Consider the following 16,998-nt stretch of genomic DNA (forward strand, 5'->3'; position numbering starts at 1 on the left):
ACGCCAGCAAGTAGCTCGCACGCAGCTGTTTCTTTATGCCCACTATCCCACTGCTGACATTTCTGCGCACTCGTAATTTTACTACCCAGCAAATGCAGATGATCTGCAAACACTTCTCGTATATTTGTGCATTGAGAGCACGCATAGTTGTGCTTTTATTGGACACTGTTCTACGCAGGAAAATGTTTGGTATAGTAAAGCAACATAAAACCAACTAAAGAATTTGTGACGAAAATACCAGAGCAAGCATATTACCAGGGTCAGATTTTCTACTTGGCCACTCCAGCCAACCAAAAGTGGCTGCAGTAGAGTGCTGTAAACTGACCCCTTTTCATTTATTTTGCTATGCCTGTGGTGTAGGAAGCCAATGACAACAGCACCAAAGGGGCGCCATATACTCGGCCACTTGCGGAAAGCAACATGCGATCATGATGCTGCATGGCACAGCTGATGGACATTATAAGAGGAAGCGCAATTTATAAGAGGAAGGCACTGCCGGCTTAAGAAGCCTTTCCCAGAAATGCTGCCACACAGGCAAATGCGAACAGGCGGATGACGAGTGCCATGTTTGACTACTGGATTAGGATCATATGGCAAGCCAACCAAGAACTGTCTCCTTGTCCATGATATGTACTGTGGCACCTTACTGACAGCATGAAGGCTGTGCTCTCCCAAGCTTGAATGGACATTGCTATTATACCAGGTGGCATGACGGACCAGCCTCAGCCACTTGACATATGTATCAACAAGCATTTTGAGGATTGCCTGCGGAAATACTTCGCGATCCGGCCGAGTGATGAAGCGTATAAGCTAAGAGCAACAGGTTGTACTAAATGCACATAACTAACGCAAGTGGAGAGCTGGGTCACTGCAGCATGGGACACGCCAGGAAGCTTGATTGCATGCTTTCAAGGAGTGCAGCATCTAAAGTGCACTAAATGGCACCAAAATTGTCTGCTCTTTTATGCTGACAATGATAAGAAGGTAAGCGACAAGGCCAGCAGCAACGACAACACTGCATGGGCTGGGACGGGTCGTGATTAATAAATGCTGTTTGCGTTTTGTGTCTGTTGCCCTAACGTGACTGGCTTACATTGAAGAAAAGCACTTTTTTACCGGCTTATTAGTCCAATAAGTTCGTAGCGCTTCCTCTCTCTAGAGGATGCCGGTGTGATAGTCTTTTTTTATAGCAGATGCCTCCAGGCCCTTGTGGTTCAAGGGCTCTGTCTAGACAGTTGTGCTTCTTGCCAATTACTGCATCTTAAATATTTTAAATATCGCGTCATTCTTTCTCAATGCATTATTCATTGCATAGTACACCTCATTAGTCATTGCCATGATTTTAGTACATGTATATTTTACGCACTTTACAGCGATTATTTTTAGGTCCCTTTACAGCCACGCCTCATCTATTTCCCAGAATTCATCACTCCACTGCAAACTCACAAACACTGGCATGGCGCTCTTTGGCCATACTTGGCCCTTGCGCCATTAAAGACCATACATCAAGGAATGTGGGCTCTTTGCTTATAGATGCTGGTATTCTTTGAATATGATGTGCACACACTAAAGCACAGGCTGTAAAAAAAAGCCTTATGTCTCATGTTTCTCTGATTCGTGTTTTAGTGTATGCACTGCACATTCGAAGAATACCAAATAACTTGTCAAACCTATTTACTGGATTTTACATACACAGGAAAGTTTGCAGTGATTAACAATTAAAGCTATCCACTTACTGCTTTTTGTTTTAATTGTTTGGTGCATCAGCAGCTCTGGTTGATCATGCCTGATCGATTTTTATGTTCAGTGCATACTCTCCGCACTATTTCATAGTGCAATTATGTCATCACTTTTAGTGGCCTGCCGATTAATTGTTTTAACATTTGTTGCAAATCTGAGAAAATATGTAATACCTTAATGATATCGTGTTTGGCATTGGCAGACAGCAGCCTATGATCGTAGTTAAGTAGTGTGCCTGGATGTAACGACACATATTTGTGCAGAAAGTGCCCCTAGCTAGCAGCTGATACTGTAGACGAAGCGCAGAATTGGCTTTTGCACTTTCCAGTTTGTCCGACTGCTGTATTTACGAATCTAGGAAACAGCAATACAAAGCTGAAAACCAGCAAAACTATTTGAAGCACTATTAATTATGGCAGTTTAGCTCACGCGCATCACTTTTTAGTGTAATTTCTACTATCGCTGAAAAACCTGCAAGAAAATTTTCTGCTGTATCGTGGGAAGGGAAAAAATGGAAACAGTGATTTTAGTGTCGCCACGAGGTGAGTGATGTTTCTCATCCAGGGCTAGTAGCATAAAGACGTATGAATTCACGATACAGTACACACAGCAGCTGCATTGCAATAACTTGTTTTTCCATTCGTCTTGGAATTTGACAGTTTGTATTTTTTACCATTCAGACGTGTGGTTTCTAAATAGCATTTGGCCCAAGGCACAGAAGCTGACCTCTTAGTTGCTCGTCTAACAGAAACTGCACTGGCAATGCCACTATAGACCTTACGCAAAATGCGTGCACCATATTATAGGACTGTACCCGTCACAAAGCTGAAAGAACCTGACTAGGATCGTCCGAGACGTGCGGTATTGGTGAGCCATGTGAAATAACCTTAACAACACCACTTGCACTAGAGCGACTTTGTTTGTTCATAACTGAAATTATTTTAATCAATACTTACAGGCCACTCGAAACATTACAGTGCACTGATGTTGACATTGTAATTCACACCTCAATTAAGTGTAATTCAGGGTTTCGTGCAACTGTAAGTTTCAAAGAAACTTGTCAGTATCACAAATGGAAAAAAATAGCAAGCGTTCACTTCCTTGCATAAAAATGCATATTGTAGTTAAATCGATCATAGTTTACTTCAACAGTAACTATACTTCTAGAAAATCTGGCAAAATAGGCTGTGAAAAAATGCTCCTCATGCTGGTTGTTTTGTGGCATATATGCACAAGAAAAAATACTTGTCCTTCGTTTCTAGCTGGTACTTGAAATTTCTTTCGTTGCCCTTTTTGTCCCGGTTAAAGATGAACACATGGAATGTTAGGAATATTTTGCATGGCTCATGCAAAACTGCAGGTCTTGGATGGTTCGAGGCAGGTTCTTTCTCTTTGTGGTGGGTGCCGTCTTGCTACATGGCGCATTTTCCCCACTTGTGCTGTGCCGTCGAGAGATGCCATCAATTTTGCATGAGGGTCATCTGTAAAATGTTTGACTACTGGAAGTGTTTTAAAATCTTGCATAGTTTCACTGCAGTGTCTAACCGAACATTCTAAATGCAGATATCATTCAGATGTTTAGTACAATTGATGCTTTGCCTGCAGGCACAATGAAGTACCCTTTCAACAGCCAGAATGCACCTGACAGGACTCACAGTGGTGGGCTCAAAGGAATGGTTCAAGCAGCTCAGCTTAAGGAACCTGTTTGTGGCATCAAGGGACCATCAACTCTTATCAAGTTGCAAGGCCTTGATCTTGTTTGGGGGCTGCCACCTGACTATATGCATTGTGACCTGACCCATAATTTTGTCAACGTCGGGACGGCCCTTGTCAGATCAGTCATATTGGAAGGCTGCTCAATGGCGCTCTCGGCTTTTATTTTATTGTCTGCCATGATGCATACTTCGTCGAGCACACGTGGCACATTTTGTGCTACTTATACAAGCAGTCTTTTTTTGTTGAAAGATATTGTCACAGAAGCTCAAATCTGTGCTGCTGAAATGTTGCTCTTAGCATTTGTTCAGCAGACTGCAAAGCTGTAAGGAGAAAGTGCAATGACATTTAACATGCATCATTTAACATAAAGTGTACAGACTCATCACGAGGCGTAGGTCTTGGCCATCAAGATGGAGGCAGCGTTGCTAATGAGTCTGCAATTACATGTATTACTGCATAAACTCGTATAACCATATCTCATGTTTACTCAGCCGAGCTTGCTCCCAGTCATATTCACCAAAACTCTGCATATCCCAGCTTGCTCTGACTCATATTCAGCAAAATTATATTGAGCTGAACATGCTCTGAACCATGTTCATCAAAATTGTACTTAGCCGAGCTTGCTCTGACTTATATCACCAAAATTCTACTCAGGCTGAGCTTGCTCTGACTCATATTCATCAAAAGTCTACTTAGCCGAGCTTGCTCTGACTGATATTCACCAAAATTATACTCGGCCGAGCTTGCTATGACTCATATTCACCAACAATCTACTTATCAGAGCTTGCTCTGACTCATATTCAGCAACATTCTACTCAGCTGAGCTTGCTCTGACTCATATTCATCAAAATTCTAATCAGGCGAGCTTGCTCCGACTCATATTCACACAGATTCTACTCAGGCAAGCTTGCATTGAGTCATGTTCACCAAAAGTCTACTTAGCCGAGCTTGCTCTGACTCATACTTACAAAGATTCTACTCAGGCGAACTTGCCCTGACTCATATTCACCAAAAGTCTACTTAGCCGAGCTTGCTCTGACTAATATTCACCAAAAAACTACTCGGCCGAGCTTGCTATGACTCATATTCACCAAAATTATACTCAGCTGAGCTTGCTGTGACTCATATTCATCAAAATTCTACTCGGGCGAGCTTGCTCCGACTGATATTCACACAGATTCTACTCAGGTGAGCTTGCATTGAGTTATATTCACCAAAATGTACGGGTTAGCTGCATCAGTTGCTTTCTTTTATTTGGCGCAGCATGTACACCTATCGCTATTGCCGCCAAACGACTCGACTAGAAGACGCCAGCATGCAAGCTTCCGCCGTCGCGGAAGCTTGCATGCGTGCGCCGCCGTCATCCGCGTACCGCGTCTGCCGTTCATCTCCTCCTTTAACTTTCCTCGGTCCGCTTGTGCTGCGCACACGTTCGAGCTGTTGGATCAGTAGAACTTCGCACTGACCTTATGTCGGCCTCTTCTGCTAAATGCCTATGGCCGCATCACCCCGACACCACGTATGCTAATTGTAGTCGCGCAGCACTGCGACGCCGGAGCCGACAAGCGACGAGAACAATATAGGATTATTGCCAAGAAAACGCACGTCATACTGACATACGAGCAAACGAACAGCAGGCACGAGTGCGGAAAGCAAACTTTGCAGTGGCAGACCGATGGGGGGGTTCGGGTGTTGTAACCCTCCCCTGAGGCCGAGTTCTCTCCCCCTCCCCCATGCGTCCAGCCCCAGCGGTCCAACGTGTAGCTTCAGTGCTCTGTTAACATTACCATTGCAATCTGGAGGTGGCTTGAGGTCGAATTTTCCTCATTAACAAAAACACTCTATCACTGTCTTGTATTTATTCATTCACTCCTAAATTACTTTGAGAAAAATGCTCAAGAAATAAACATCGTCATCATCCTAGGTGTCATTATATTATTATAAGTATTACTCATTTTTTGGGGGTTGGATTCCTCTGTCTAAAGCAAGGAAATTACATATTATGCAAAGTGCTTGCTTCCCCTCCGCCACCACAAAAATGCAACCCTGGCCACTGGCAGAGGTCCTGGGTGCGCTACTGAAACTTTGACTGGTTAAAGGGGGCATAGCGACCGCTCAGACTGCCGGACTATAGTTATCTTCACCGTCAAGGCTGCGTGCTGTGACGTGAATGCGCACTATGCAAAAGTAGGCAACAAATGTGAAAGCATTACTATCTCTTTCTCGCATTTAGCAAAATATCCTTCGATAAAATTTGCCGAGAAACGTATTTCATTGTATGAGCAGCAGAATAAAATCCGAACGAAAACGTTACATTAAGGAGGAGAGTATAACATACAAGTTTATCTAGTTTATCTGCCTTTGGACAAAAAAGCCACCAGACGATGCGAACACAGCTTGACACTATACCGAGTGTTCTTACGAAGACTTTAAGTAGTATTTAAAACATTCGTTTTGAAACCCGGATACAAGCCCGAAGTGTCGGTTACCACGGGGGACTGCAGGCACGTGATTGATCGGCTTCCGCCCCGGACTCTCGACGAAGGATGCAATGAAACTAATCAAGCATCAGGTCGTGGACGGCCGTTGCAGAGACGTCAAGGCTCTGCTCGGTCTGGACCTCCAGAAGGCTTTCGGCAACGTGCTCCACGCCTTTATCGTCAAGACCATTTCGGAACTAGGTCTCGGTTCCAGATTCCACCGCTACGTCAGCTCTTTTCTAATGGACAGGTAGGCTAAGCTTCTCATTGGAGATTTCCGCTACGAAGATGTCCCCCTCGGAGGACGGGGCACTACTCCGGGCGCCGTAATCTCCCCCACACTATTAACATCTGTATGATTGGTCTTGCCGAGAGGTTGGCATGCGTCGAGGACGTCAAGCACACCATCTACGCCGACGACATTACCATCTGGTGCGCCGGGGATACCAGGGCAGAGTCGAAGAAGCCATGCAGGAGCCGATCGACGTGATCGAGGAGTATCTCCGCCACACCGATCTTCGGTGCTCCCCCGGAAAGTCGGAGCTTCTGCTTTACAGAAAAGAGAAGGGAGGAAGACCCAAAGATTGGAAGCCAGTCTTGGAAAGCAGCATCAGTCTTCACACTTGTGACGGAGGGCTGATACCCAGGGTTGACGTCATTCGGGTCCTGGGCATGTTTGTTGAATTCAACGGCGGGAACGGAACGGCTCTCCGCAAGATCATCGCAAAGACGGACAACGCTTTCCGCCTCGTTCGCAGAATCGCAAACAGACACAGAGGCATGAAGGAAGCCAATCTTCTAAGCCTGATCAATGCCTGCGTATTATGCCACTTCACGTACACGAATTCTATGCACAACTGGCTCAGAGCGGAGCGAGATCAGCTCAATGCTCTCATCCGCAAAGTAGTCAAAAGGGCTCTCGGGCTACCCATTAAAACCCATACCGAAGATCTCTTCAAGCTGGGAGTACACAACACCGCCGAGGAGATGGCCGAAGCCCAAGAACGCACGCAACTCGCTCGCCTGACCACCACAGCGGTAGGTAAACGCATCGTCGAAGAGCTGGGTTACCCTCCTGCGGTATCTTCGAGGGTCAGTACCCCGATCCCTAGGTGCATTCGGGACAAGTTCGAAGTGGCCCCCGTGCCTCGAAACGTCCATCCCGTCCACAACGAGGGCAGACGCAAGGCGAGAGCAGTAGCGATTCTCAAACAGAGCAAGCAACAAGGCACCAGCGCACGCTTCGTCCACGCCGCGGAGTACAGCGATGGAAAGTCCTTTGCCGTCGTTGTAGTCGACTCCAGCGGCAAGCTTTCCAATAGCACTTCAATTCGCACTTCAGACTCCGCAGTCGCCGTGCAAGCCGCCATTGCCCTCGCCGTGCTAGACGGTCGTGGGTCTGAGATCTATAGCGATTCCAAAACGGCAGTTAGGGCTTTTCAGAAGAGTCGCATTGCCGAGCAAGCTGCTCGTCTTCTTAGCGTCTCCAGTACGGATTCTCTCACGCATCATTCGATTCACTGGTTTCCCGCTCACGTAGGGTCGGTCGAGGGTGCTCCCCCGAACCTCCATGAGTCGGCTCACGAGGCTGCGCGCGACCTCTCCGACCGCGCTTCCTCTGTAAGGAGAGCCGACACCCCTCCTCCCTACGGCCACAGGGATGCTCCCGCTACTCACAACGAGGTTACAAAATTGTTCTACATGTCTAGAAGGCTCATTCCACCCCCTCACCCCAAATGGAATAGGGCGCAAGCTGTTCCGCTTAGACTTTTACAGACCGGCACATATCCGTGTCTGGTAGTTCTGCACGAAGTTTACCCAGACGTACATCGCGACGACGCCTGCCCATCCTGCGGGCAGACCTCCACTCTAGAACACATGCTCTGGGAGTGCGGGTCGACTTACCCCAAGTTCAGCAAGGATGAGTGGGACTCGCTACTGCGTAGCCCCGCTCTAGACAAGCAAATCCTGGCTGTCCCGCGTGCCCGCGACCGGGCCGGTGGGCTAGACCTGCCGGTCCCGACGTGGGACTAGCCGGGTGCGCGACGAGTTCGCGTCCTCGCCGGACCTCTAATGAAAGTTATTTCACTCACTCACTCACTCAATCACGTGATATTTAGTTGCTAATGAGAAATATTGATTAACTAACTTTTCAACCTTTAGTTTCAGCGTTCTGATGGTAATTGAGAACTTAAAGCAAACTCTTCGTACAAGCCATATCAACTTTTGGATCTCGAAAAGTGCGGTTACCCGCAGAACTGTGGCACTACGAAAGTCGGCTATGAAACCGAAACTGGGAGTCTGCAGAGAGCGCGAAGCTGCCCCCTCGACGCCACGTTATGCTTACGTCACCCAGCAGCAGGCAGCCAACTCACTGCGGCTCCGTGCTCCTCCCTGTCGAAACTCGAAGAGCCCCCTCCCCCCCCCCCTGATATCTGGGGCACGTGACTGTGCCATGCGCACGTGGCCTCTGTCAGGGTTAGTTAGAACGGAAGGCACACACGGTTTGTGGATAGTCCGGGACAGGATAATCGAAGAAGCCCACTGAAGCGAGCGTTTTGATTTTTCACCTTTGACAAAAACACCAAGGCGCTCGCTTGTCGCGCAGTGGCGCGCTTGCGCCGCGGCAACAACTTATCGCCGTGCTGCTGCGAGTCACATTTAACGCGCAGGTTAAAAATTTAAGCGATTTTAACGTCTCCGGCATGATATGCATCCGCCTTCACCTGCCGCTGGGTGGCACGTTCGAAACATCGGCACTCGGAGACCGATCGACAGAACTGTCGCAATCTTTACTAAAGGATGAGAAATAGCTTTTAGAGTTCCATCGCGGCTTATAGTATTTACCAGGCCCCGTACACTCTTTAACTTCAACAAATGGCCATAAAGGGCGAAAAAAATTCAAAGCCCTTCCCCTCTCAGGGAAATGGGGCTGTCGCAGGTGTTCCGCTTCGTTTTCCCTAAACTCTGGGTAGGCAGCTCTTAGCTGACGTTTGGTCTCAACATCGCGCTCCCGCAACTCGGGGTTTCGCTTGGGCTTCGGAAGCCCTCACGCAAGAATTGGCACGTCGACGACGACCCCTTTCCTGAGCGAGTTCCTGGCGCCGTTGCTCAAACGCAGCCTACCCCTCGGAGGAACGCACCACGCGTGGCCTTCCCCACCGCAACAAAACTGATCTGAGGCAACGGAAGCCCAGCTATGCGCGCGCCAACCCTCTTTCCTTCCCTCTCCCTCCTCACGACACACCAAATGACCCTTACGCGTCGCGCGTCATGTTATGTGGCGCCGGCGCAGTGTTCCCGCACCTGCTCTTTCTTTCTTCCGGTGTTTCTTTCCTTCGTTGTTTCTTTCGTTCCTTTCTTCTGACTTTCTTTATTTCTTGTCCCTGTATCATAGCCTCATGCCCCTGGCTCATACCTGCATATCCAATGCGGGTAAGAGTCATAGTAGTTTTAGCGTTACATCGCCGGCGCAAGCTAGTGTATACAGGCTTGAAAAATTCAGCGCGCGGCGCTGCTAATAAAACAAGCATTGTACATCCATTCGAAATGTTCCCCAGTGAGCGTAATGTTTACCGCTAGAGGTACTGTAGTAAAGGCAATTTTAACCTACAAGCTTTTTGCCACAATAATCCATGCATTTTTATGAGATGACAGAGAGTACAAAATCATTATTCCTAATAAACATTGTAGTGTTAATGGCTGTATTGTTTTTGTCATTATAAACTCAAAATAAGTTTGAGCATTACCGACCTCCCATGTGACCTATGGCCTCGAATAAATCTTTATCAGTACGTTCGCGTACACAGCATAGACGGATTCATAATGGTAACAGCGCGAAAAACAACGGATGGGGTGAAAGAACACTATTTTTCTCAGGGATTTTACGTGACAAAACCAGTTCTGATTATGAGGCACGCCGTAGGGGAGGGCTCCGGATTCATATTGACCACCTGGGGTTCTCTAACGTGCACTGCAACGCAAGCACACGGGCGTTTTTTTTTTTTTTCATTTCTCCTCCATCTAAATGCGGCCGCCGCGGTCGAAATTCAATCCCGCGATCTCGTGCTACGCAGCGCAACGCCTTAGTTGACTGAGCCACCGAGGCGGGTAGGTGTGAAACAACACAGGACGAGCGCTGACTCACAACTAAGTTTACTGATAGACAAACCAAGGAATATAAGCAACACAGGCAATCACACAGCACAGCGAAGGAAAACAACCAGGACTCGTGGTTACAGAGCATTGTTTCCGCATCGAGCAAACAACTCTAATTCCTGCTGACAAAGCGCGCTCTAAGGCTAGCTCCGCGACTAATCGAGTGATTGCATCAGTATGCTTTAAAAAAATCACTGTCTTCTTAAGCCGTGGCTTACACTTGCATTGTCGGCGATGCGCAGACACGTGCGCGTAATCATTTTTGTACAAGGAAGGTCGTGCTTCCTAATTTTTACACTGATGCACCGGCCCGTTTGCCCTATTTACATTCTCCCGCATTTTTAACAATATCGCGCGAGAACACTCTATTATGGTCATGCTTCCTCCTGAAGGGATTATCCCATTAGACGACTCTTGCACAGCAGAGTGCTTAGTGCACCATAGGATACTTCTGCCGGTCCCACTGGCTATCGCCGCTTAAGGGCACTAAACTACGCGCCATGGACGCTCGCGTGCTATAGTTAAAAATGCGGGAGTGTGTACACTCAGCCATACGAGATCGGGAAAGAGTACACAAAACTGTTTCTGCAGCCTACATATTTATTGACATGACTCACTCCGCACTCAACAGAATTACGTGCTGCTCTGCTGGCTCGCTTTTCGACGGCCGGATTAATAGCAGTCGGTTAAACAGGGTCGAACAAACAACCTGCACCCCATAATGATTTGCAACGTTCTTGAGGCCGTGAGACAAGCTAAGTGCATACCGTATAACTACCACATTCTTATTTCTGCTTCTTTCCATCGGTCTTCTGCCTCCTCAAGGTTCACACCCTTTTATTTCAAGTTCTCACAGCTGCTGGTTATTTATTTACCAGGCTACCCAGCTTCGTCCAGTCTGATTACCTGACGTGCAAAGGGGCAAATCCATTGCACGCACACATGGCTTTACCAGGGCAGCCCGAATTGCAAACGAATGGCTTTTATAACTACTTTGGGATGACCTGAGCTAAAGTTCAACAGTGGCTGGGAAACGAGGGGCAAATATTCCCAACTAACATGGTCGTCTAAAAAAAAACGTTGTCTAGGTCCCCGTGATGTAGTTCATCCTTTTTGGCTTGTTCTGAGGTGAATCTCAGACCCTGACTAAACTTCTTGAAAACATCTAGTAATTCGTCCACCTTGTTGGTAGAGTCGTGTCTCTCAGTTAAAAGCAGAAAATTATCAGCATATCCGAACGCCTTGATGGCTATCTCAGAAAGACACCGGTCAAATGACACATCCACCTGTGCCAGAAAAATGCTGCTCAGGACGGGAGCCACCCTGGAGCAGACACAGACACCAGCCCTCTGTATGAAAGCCATGTCATTCTTTTTTTTCAGCTCCTGCTCAATTGATTACAATTTGGCCGGCAGTTGAAAGGTCAGCCAAGGGAGCACCACATTGTTTTACTGTTGGGTGCAAAATGAATCATGTTAAAAAGCATGTAGGCTGCAGAACCAATGTTCTGTAATAATTGCCGCTCTCGTGTGGGCGAGTGTACATAGGGAAAATGGGCCGACGCATCAATATAAGACTCATGGCGCACGACTTGTCCTTGGACAAGAATGATTTCTCAGCGTAATGCTGACAGTGCAAGTGTAAACCACGGCTTAAGAAGACAGCCACTTTGTTCAAGCTTACTGATGTGTCCACTAGCTTAGTCGCGGAGGCAGCCCACACAAAGTGAAATGGCTAATGGTGTATTAGCCAGCCTTGAATCGCGCTTTGTTAACAGGCGTTAGACTAAGATATGTCGATACGGTAACAGATACCCTATAATCAAGTGCCCTGGTTGTTTTCCTTCGCTTTGCTATGTGATTACATGTGTCGCTTATATTACTTGTTTGTGTACAAGTAAACGTAGTTATGCGTCAGCGCTCGCCCTGTGTTCTTTCACGCCGTCCGTCGTTTTTTTTCGCACTTTTACAATTGTGAATGCTAAACCACCTCGCCCACCTTACCACTTTACTACATGACTTCATTGGTTCGTACACTTACGCTGATTACTTATTTTGTGCTAGAACCTGTTTATTACGCTTCGATATTTTGTCTTCTTTAACTTGGGGTGAAGCGATATGTTCGGCAGCGGAGATGTAAACCCGAAAGCAAGGTTTCTGCCGTGAACCATGTGGAACGCGTCTGTATCGAAACGGGAGCCAGATTCTGCTTTGACAGAGGACGGCGTTACCGGAGAGTCTTTAAACATCGGTGCCTGAATCGTCATGCTGTATTCCTCTCCTTAACTTACAGGCGGAGGCAAGCTAACGAACTAGATCCTGCATTACATATTGGCATTCAATACTGTCCGCTGTTGTAAACCTTTAGTTGCGAGTCAGCGTCAGTGTTTGTCGTCTTCTAATTCTTACCTTCCTTTTTCTCGCAGTTTTTTTTTTACATTAAGGACACTTCGTACGACAGTGGGTGCAAGAAACGCCGCACATTCGGAGCGCGCCGTCGTTATATACAAACAATCAAGAAAAAAACGTTGTCGCAGTTCCACCTGAAAGGCGAAGCATCAGTTGCGATAGCAAATTTGTAGAGAGCTGTACGGAGTATAGATAGTAGCTTTATCAGCTGTATAAACTTGGACATGCAGCAGCACCGGCAACACGCAGAACTGTTGTCGACCCCGTCGGCATTTTGCCCGCGTTCGCACAAAACGCGTGTGCCGTTGGTGACTCTTGCCGGAGCCCCTGGGGACGGCTCGGAGGTTTTCGACATCAGAACGGGACACTTGTCGAGCAGCGTCGGAAGTCTTTACCACCTTCTCGCCTCACAACGTTTTTATATAAATAGGCACTTGGTGCCGCAGCTAAACGTCGCCTCCCTTCTCCCCCCCTACACCCCCCTCCCCCCACAGCCTTTCGCGCGTCGGAAGAAAGCGCGTTTGCTCTACATATATGGTGATTGTAAAGGAGGAAAGAGACGCCTACTTGTGCAGCCCTTAAGCCCTTAAGGGAGCACGGCGCAGAACACGCGTTTGTTCTCCGCCGCAGGTTCACTAGTGACCCCGTGAACGCGCGTCCCTCGCACATACAGCGTTCGGCGCGCGGCGACGATTTCATCTCCATTGACGTCATACGGAACCTCACGGCGACGACGACGGCGACGGCAGAAATCTGCTTAGAAGTGTCCATATAATTGCTATCGCAATAAAAAGAGAAAGATATCGGAATGCGTGTCGCAATTTTCAACTTGTAGACGTGGCAATGAGCGACCGAGTTCCTTTATAAATAAGTTTTCGTGCCCGCCGGCAACTACTTTCGGTAAATTAATATAAAATAATGAATTTGAGGCTTTGGACAGTCGCACGCATAATTCGACCATATTCCATTCTCGTTGCTTCCAAATGTTCTTTCTGTTGAGTTTAGTTCACCTTAGGGTAATTAATATTGTAGTAGTGTACCGATGCACCGCGTTCGTGCAGAAAAAAGGATGCATCAGTCCTAATAGCTTCATTCGTTTCATGCATTGGCTAGTGGTACGAGCCGTGTGATCACTTCTAATGTAGATATGAGCCCTCAAATGTTCTCATTTGTGCTCCCAATAGTTAAGTTGCTGACACGCATTGTAGTTAGGCAGGCATCAGTCTTATGGTCTTATATTTAATTAACACGTTGCTTAAGCATCATTTGCCCGTGTTCTTGGGTCTTATGTTTTACTGTTGTGCCCCAAGAGCGCCTGCACCAAGCACTTCTCGACCAGTCAGCTCACCCAGCCGCACGACTCAGTCAGCATGACCCAGTCAGCCGTCGCTCAAGCTGCGTTCAGAGCTGGTGTGCGGCTAATTACTGACCTTGTTGCCTGTGCAGTATTTTGTGTCTTACTGTTCTGCCCCAACAGAGTCTGCACCAGGCACATCTTTGTCCTCATCACAAGAGCCTCCATCTACACCAACAGGAAACGACCGGAGCCACATTCGCAAAGCTTTTACACCACGAACAAAGCGGCTGCAGAAGTACTTGAATGATTTATCAAGTCTACGAAGGACTGTGTCAAGACTGAAAATAACCTCAGCCATCATTCCACCAGAACGAATATTGGGCGAGTCATCCAGGTCCCTCAACAAAGACTTTCTAGAAATTCTCCACGCTCGGATGCGCCTGCAACCTCTGAAAAAGCACGGACGACGCTGGCCAGAAGAGTGCCATGAGTATGCCTCTAACCTATATTTCAGTGGCCCAAAAGCACACAGCTACCTGAAAAAAAAAAACGCTTAGCCTTCCAACAGTAGAAACGTTAAGAGCCTGGTAATTGCTTATATAACTGAAACCTGTATTGATGCCTAATATCCTGGATTTCGTAAACGAAAAAAAAAAAACACAATCTGGTTGTCATGAACAGGGCACGTGTCCTCATATTTAATTACGTTTCACGAAAACGAAACCTGCAGTATGAACTAAGCATGATCGTTGTTTGCTTTTTTCACAGCGGGACTGAAAGGTCTCGTCGCGCAGCAAACACAACACTCTTGTTTCTGGTGTCGGGCATAGCGACGCGGTGGCCCCAGCATGTAGCTTTCATGACAGGAGATGGCGCAGTTTATTCTGGACCCATTCTACGTATACTGAGAGAACTAGTAAGTAAGCGGAAGGACTGTGGTCTCTATGCAAAGGCATTCATTTGCGATCAAGCTAGCAAAAATTGCGCACTTGGGACAGCACTTGCCATAATTCCACGGGATACTTTTTTGAATGGATGGGGTAAAAATATACTTAATTTTTATCCGCCGCACTTACTGAAATTAGTAGCTCATGTAGTAGTAGTTGATTACTAGCTCATGCACAAGTGCTGCAATAATGTATTTTCCAATAGATACGTATATAGGTTCAATCATGCTCAATAACCCAAGCAACGCAGAACGTTCTGTGAACGCAAACTACTTGTAACAAATGTCACGCAACGTTGAACCAAGAAATGTAACGTCACATGTACTTTACTGGCTGCACGTTGCAGGCATGTCATGGTTATACGTTGTAACAACAGCCAGTGGCTTACATTGCATCAACATTAGAAATCAACATCCAACTAACATTTTAAACATAACGTAAAGTCAATATCAATAATATATCGTCTTTGCAACGTCCATTAACGTTAATAATGACATTTTCGCTTGGTGTGTGTATTTTTATTCAAAATGGCTAATGAAACCTCTCGTAGTGCGAGTTGCTATACATGCCCCGCTATTACTGCAATGTGAGCATTTTCATTTCATGATGTATATATATATATATATATATATATATATATGTGTGTGTGTGTGTGTGTGTGTGTGTGTGTGTGTGTGTGTGTGTGTGTGTGTGTGTGTGCACGTGTGTGCAGTGTGACACTGACGAGCATCATGACCGAATCACCACAAGACTTGGACATACCCAAGTGCACCGGATCAGTAGACAATGGGCCCGCGGAAGACTGCTTTCACCTCTTTGAGCTTCAAGCATTTACTACATCATGGTCGGAATGGAACATGGTCACAAACTTCAATGAATACGTCTCTGGTGAGACCCTCAGCTTTTACCTTATGCACATCTTCAAAAATGATGCGTCATGGAAGAAAATCAAAGCAGAGATGATTAGTCGATTTAAAGTATATGCTGCAGACCCCTCGATCATTATCCAACAGCTGGAGTCATTGCAACTGGGTCGCCACGGTAACCCATAATATTCATGTAGCTATCATCATCAGTTCCAACCAATACCACGTATGACTAGATCGTCCACAACTTTCTCATGTAGTGATCCTCCCGAAAAGACGAAACAGAATTCCACGCCTACTATGATTTCACCACACACAGTGGACAAAGTAAAGCCTCTGTTCACTCTGACATACAAGTTGCTTTCCTTCAAGACCCAACCTTCTATCAGGTTTCACTTTTGTGCAGGAATTACTAATATGTGCGCCTTCATCACGCTATCCTATTCCTGCCATCGCTGATGCATCGGATGCATTCACTGTATCTTGTACGTGCGACCCACCCCCTGGTTTGAAGTCACACAACTCTTCTATCAACATTAGGCTGCAGTGCATGCTTCACATCATTGAGAACGACACCACGACATCGCAGACAACCTTTCTTTGGAAGAACATGGCCAAGCAACCTCCGCTGCGACACCACCACCAATGATGAATCACCCGGAATCCCAAACTGCAGGTACAGAAACTTTGGTAACAGCAACAAAAATGCAGGAAATACCACAAAAATCAGTTCTGATGAAACGAAGCAAACTTGCTTTCTGCCAAGATGAAATCACAATACCAGAGCCAGCACCAACGCACATGCTTTTAAAAGCGAAGACAGTTTGAAACCCCATACATCTGAAGATCAAGCTGCTTCGCGATTCTCAAGCTTTCTTCTGCGTACTAATCCTCAACAATCGATTGCCACTGCAGAAGCATGGCATGGGCCAAGCAGCGTCGCACACTATCAAATTACAAAAATTCTGAATGACGTCGCAGCAGCCTCAGAAGAGTCTTCTGAGAAAGCTTGCAAACTGCCCTCGGCACCAGAAAAGTCTCACGAAAAGGAGTAGTGTACCAGCTACCAATTGACCCCCCTTCTATTTGCAAAAGAAATCAAAGTCATATTTCAATAGAAACACCTCAACAAATGTCGCAACATCATCAACTCCAAGAACTGCAGCCATCACAATGACTTCGAAGCAAGACGACGGAGCGCACTGAAAGCGCAGTTGCAACTAGGAAAACGTCAGTGCACAAGGCTTTAAAAACCCAATAAAAAAGTTGTCGCAGTTTCACCTGAAAGGCGAAGCATCAATTGCGATAGCAAATTTGTAGAGAGCTATACGGAGTAATGATAGTAGCTTTATCAGCTGTATAAACTTGGACATGCAGCAGCACCGG

The sequence above is a fragment of the Dermacentor silvarum genome, chromosome 3 (genome assembly GCF_013339745.2).
Source record: "Dermacentor silvarum isolate Dsil-2018 chromosome 3, BIME_Dsil_1.4, whole genome shotgun sequence".
NCBI classification, from domain to species: Eukaryota; Metazoa; Arthropoda; class Arachnida; order Ixodida; family Ixodidae; genus Dermacentor; species Dermacentor silvarum.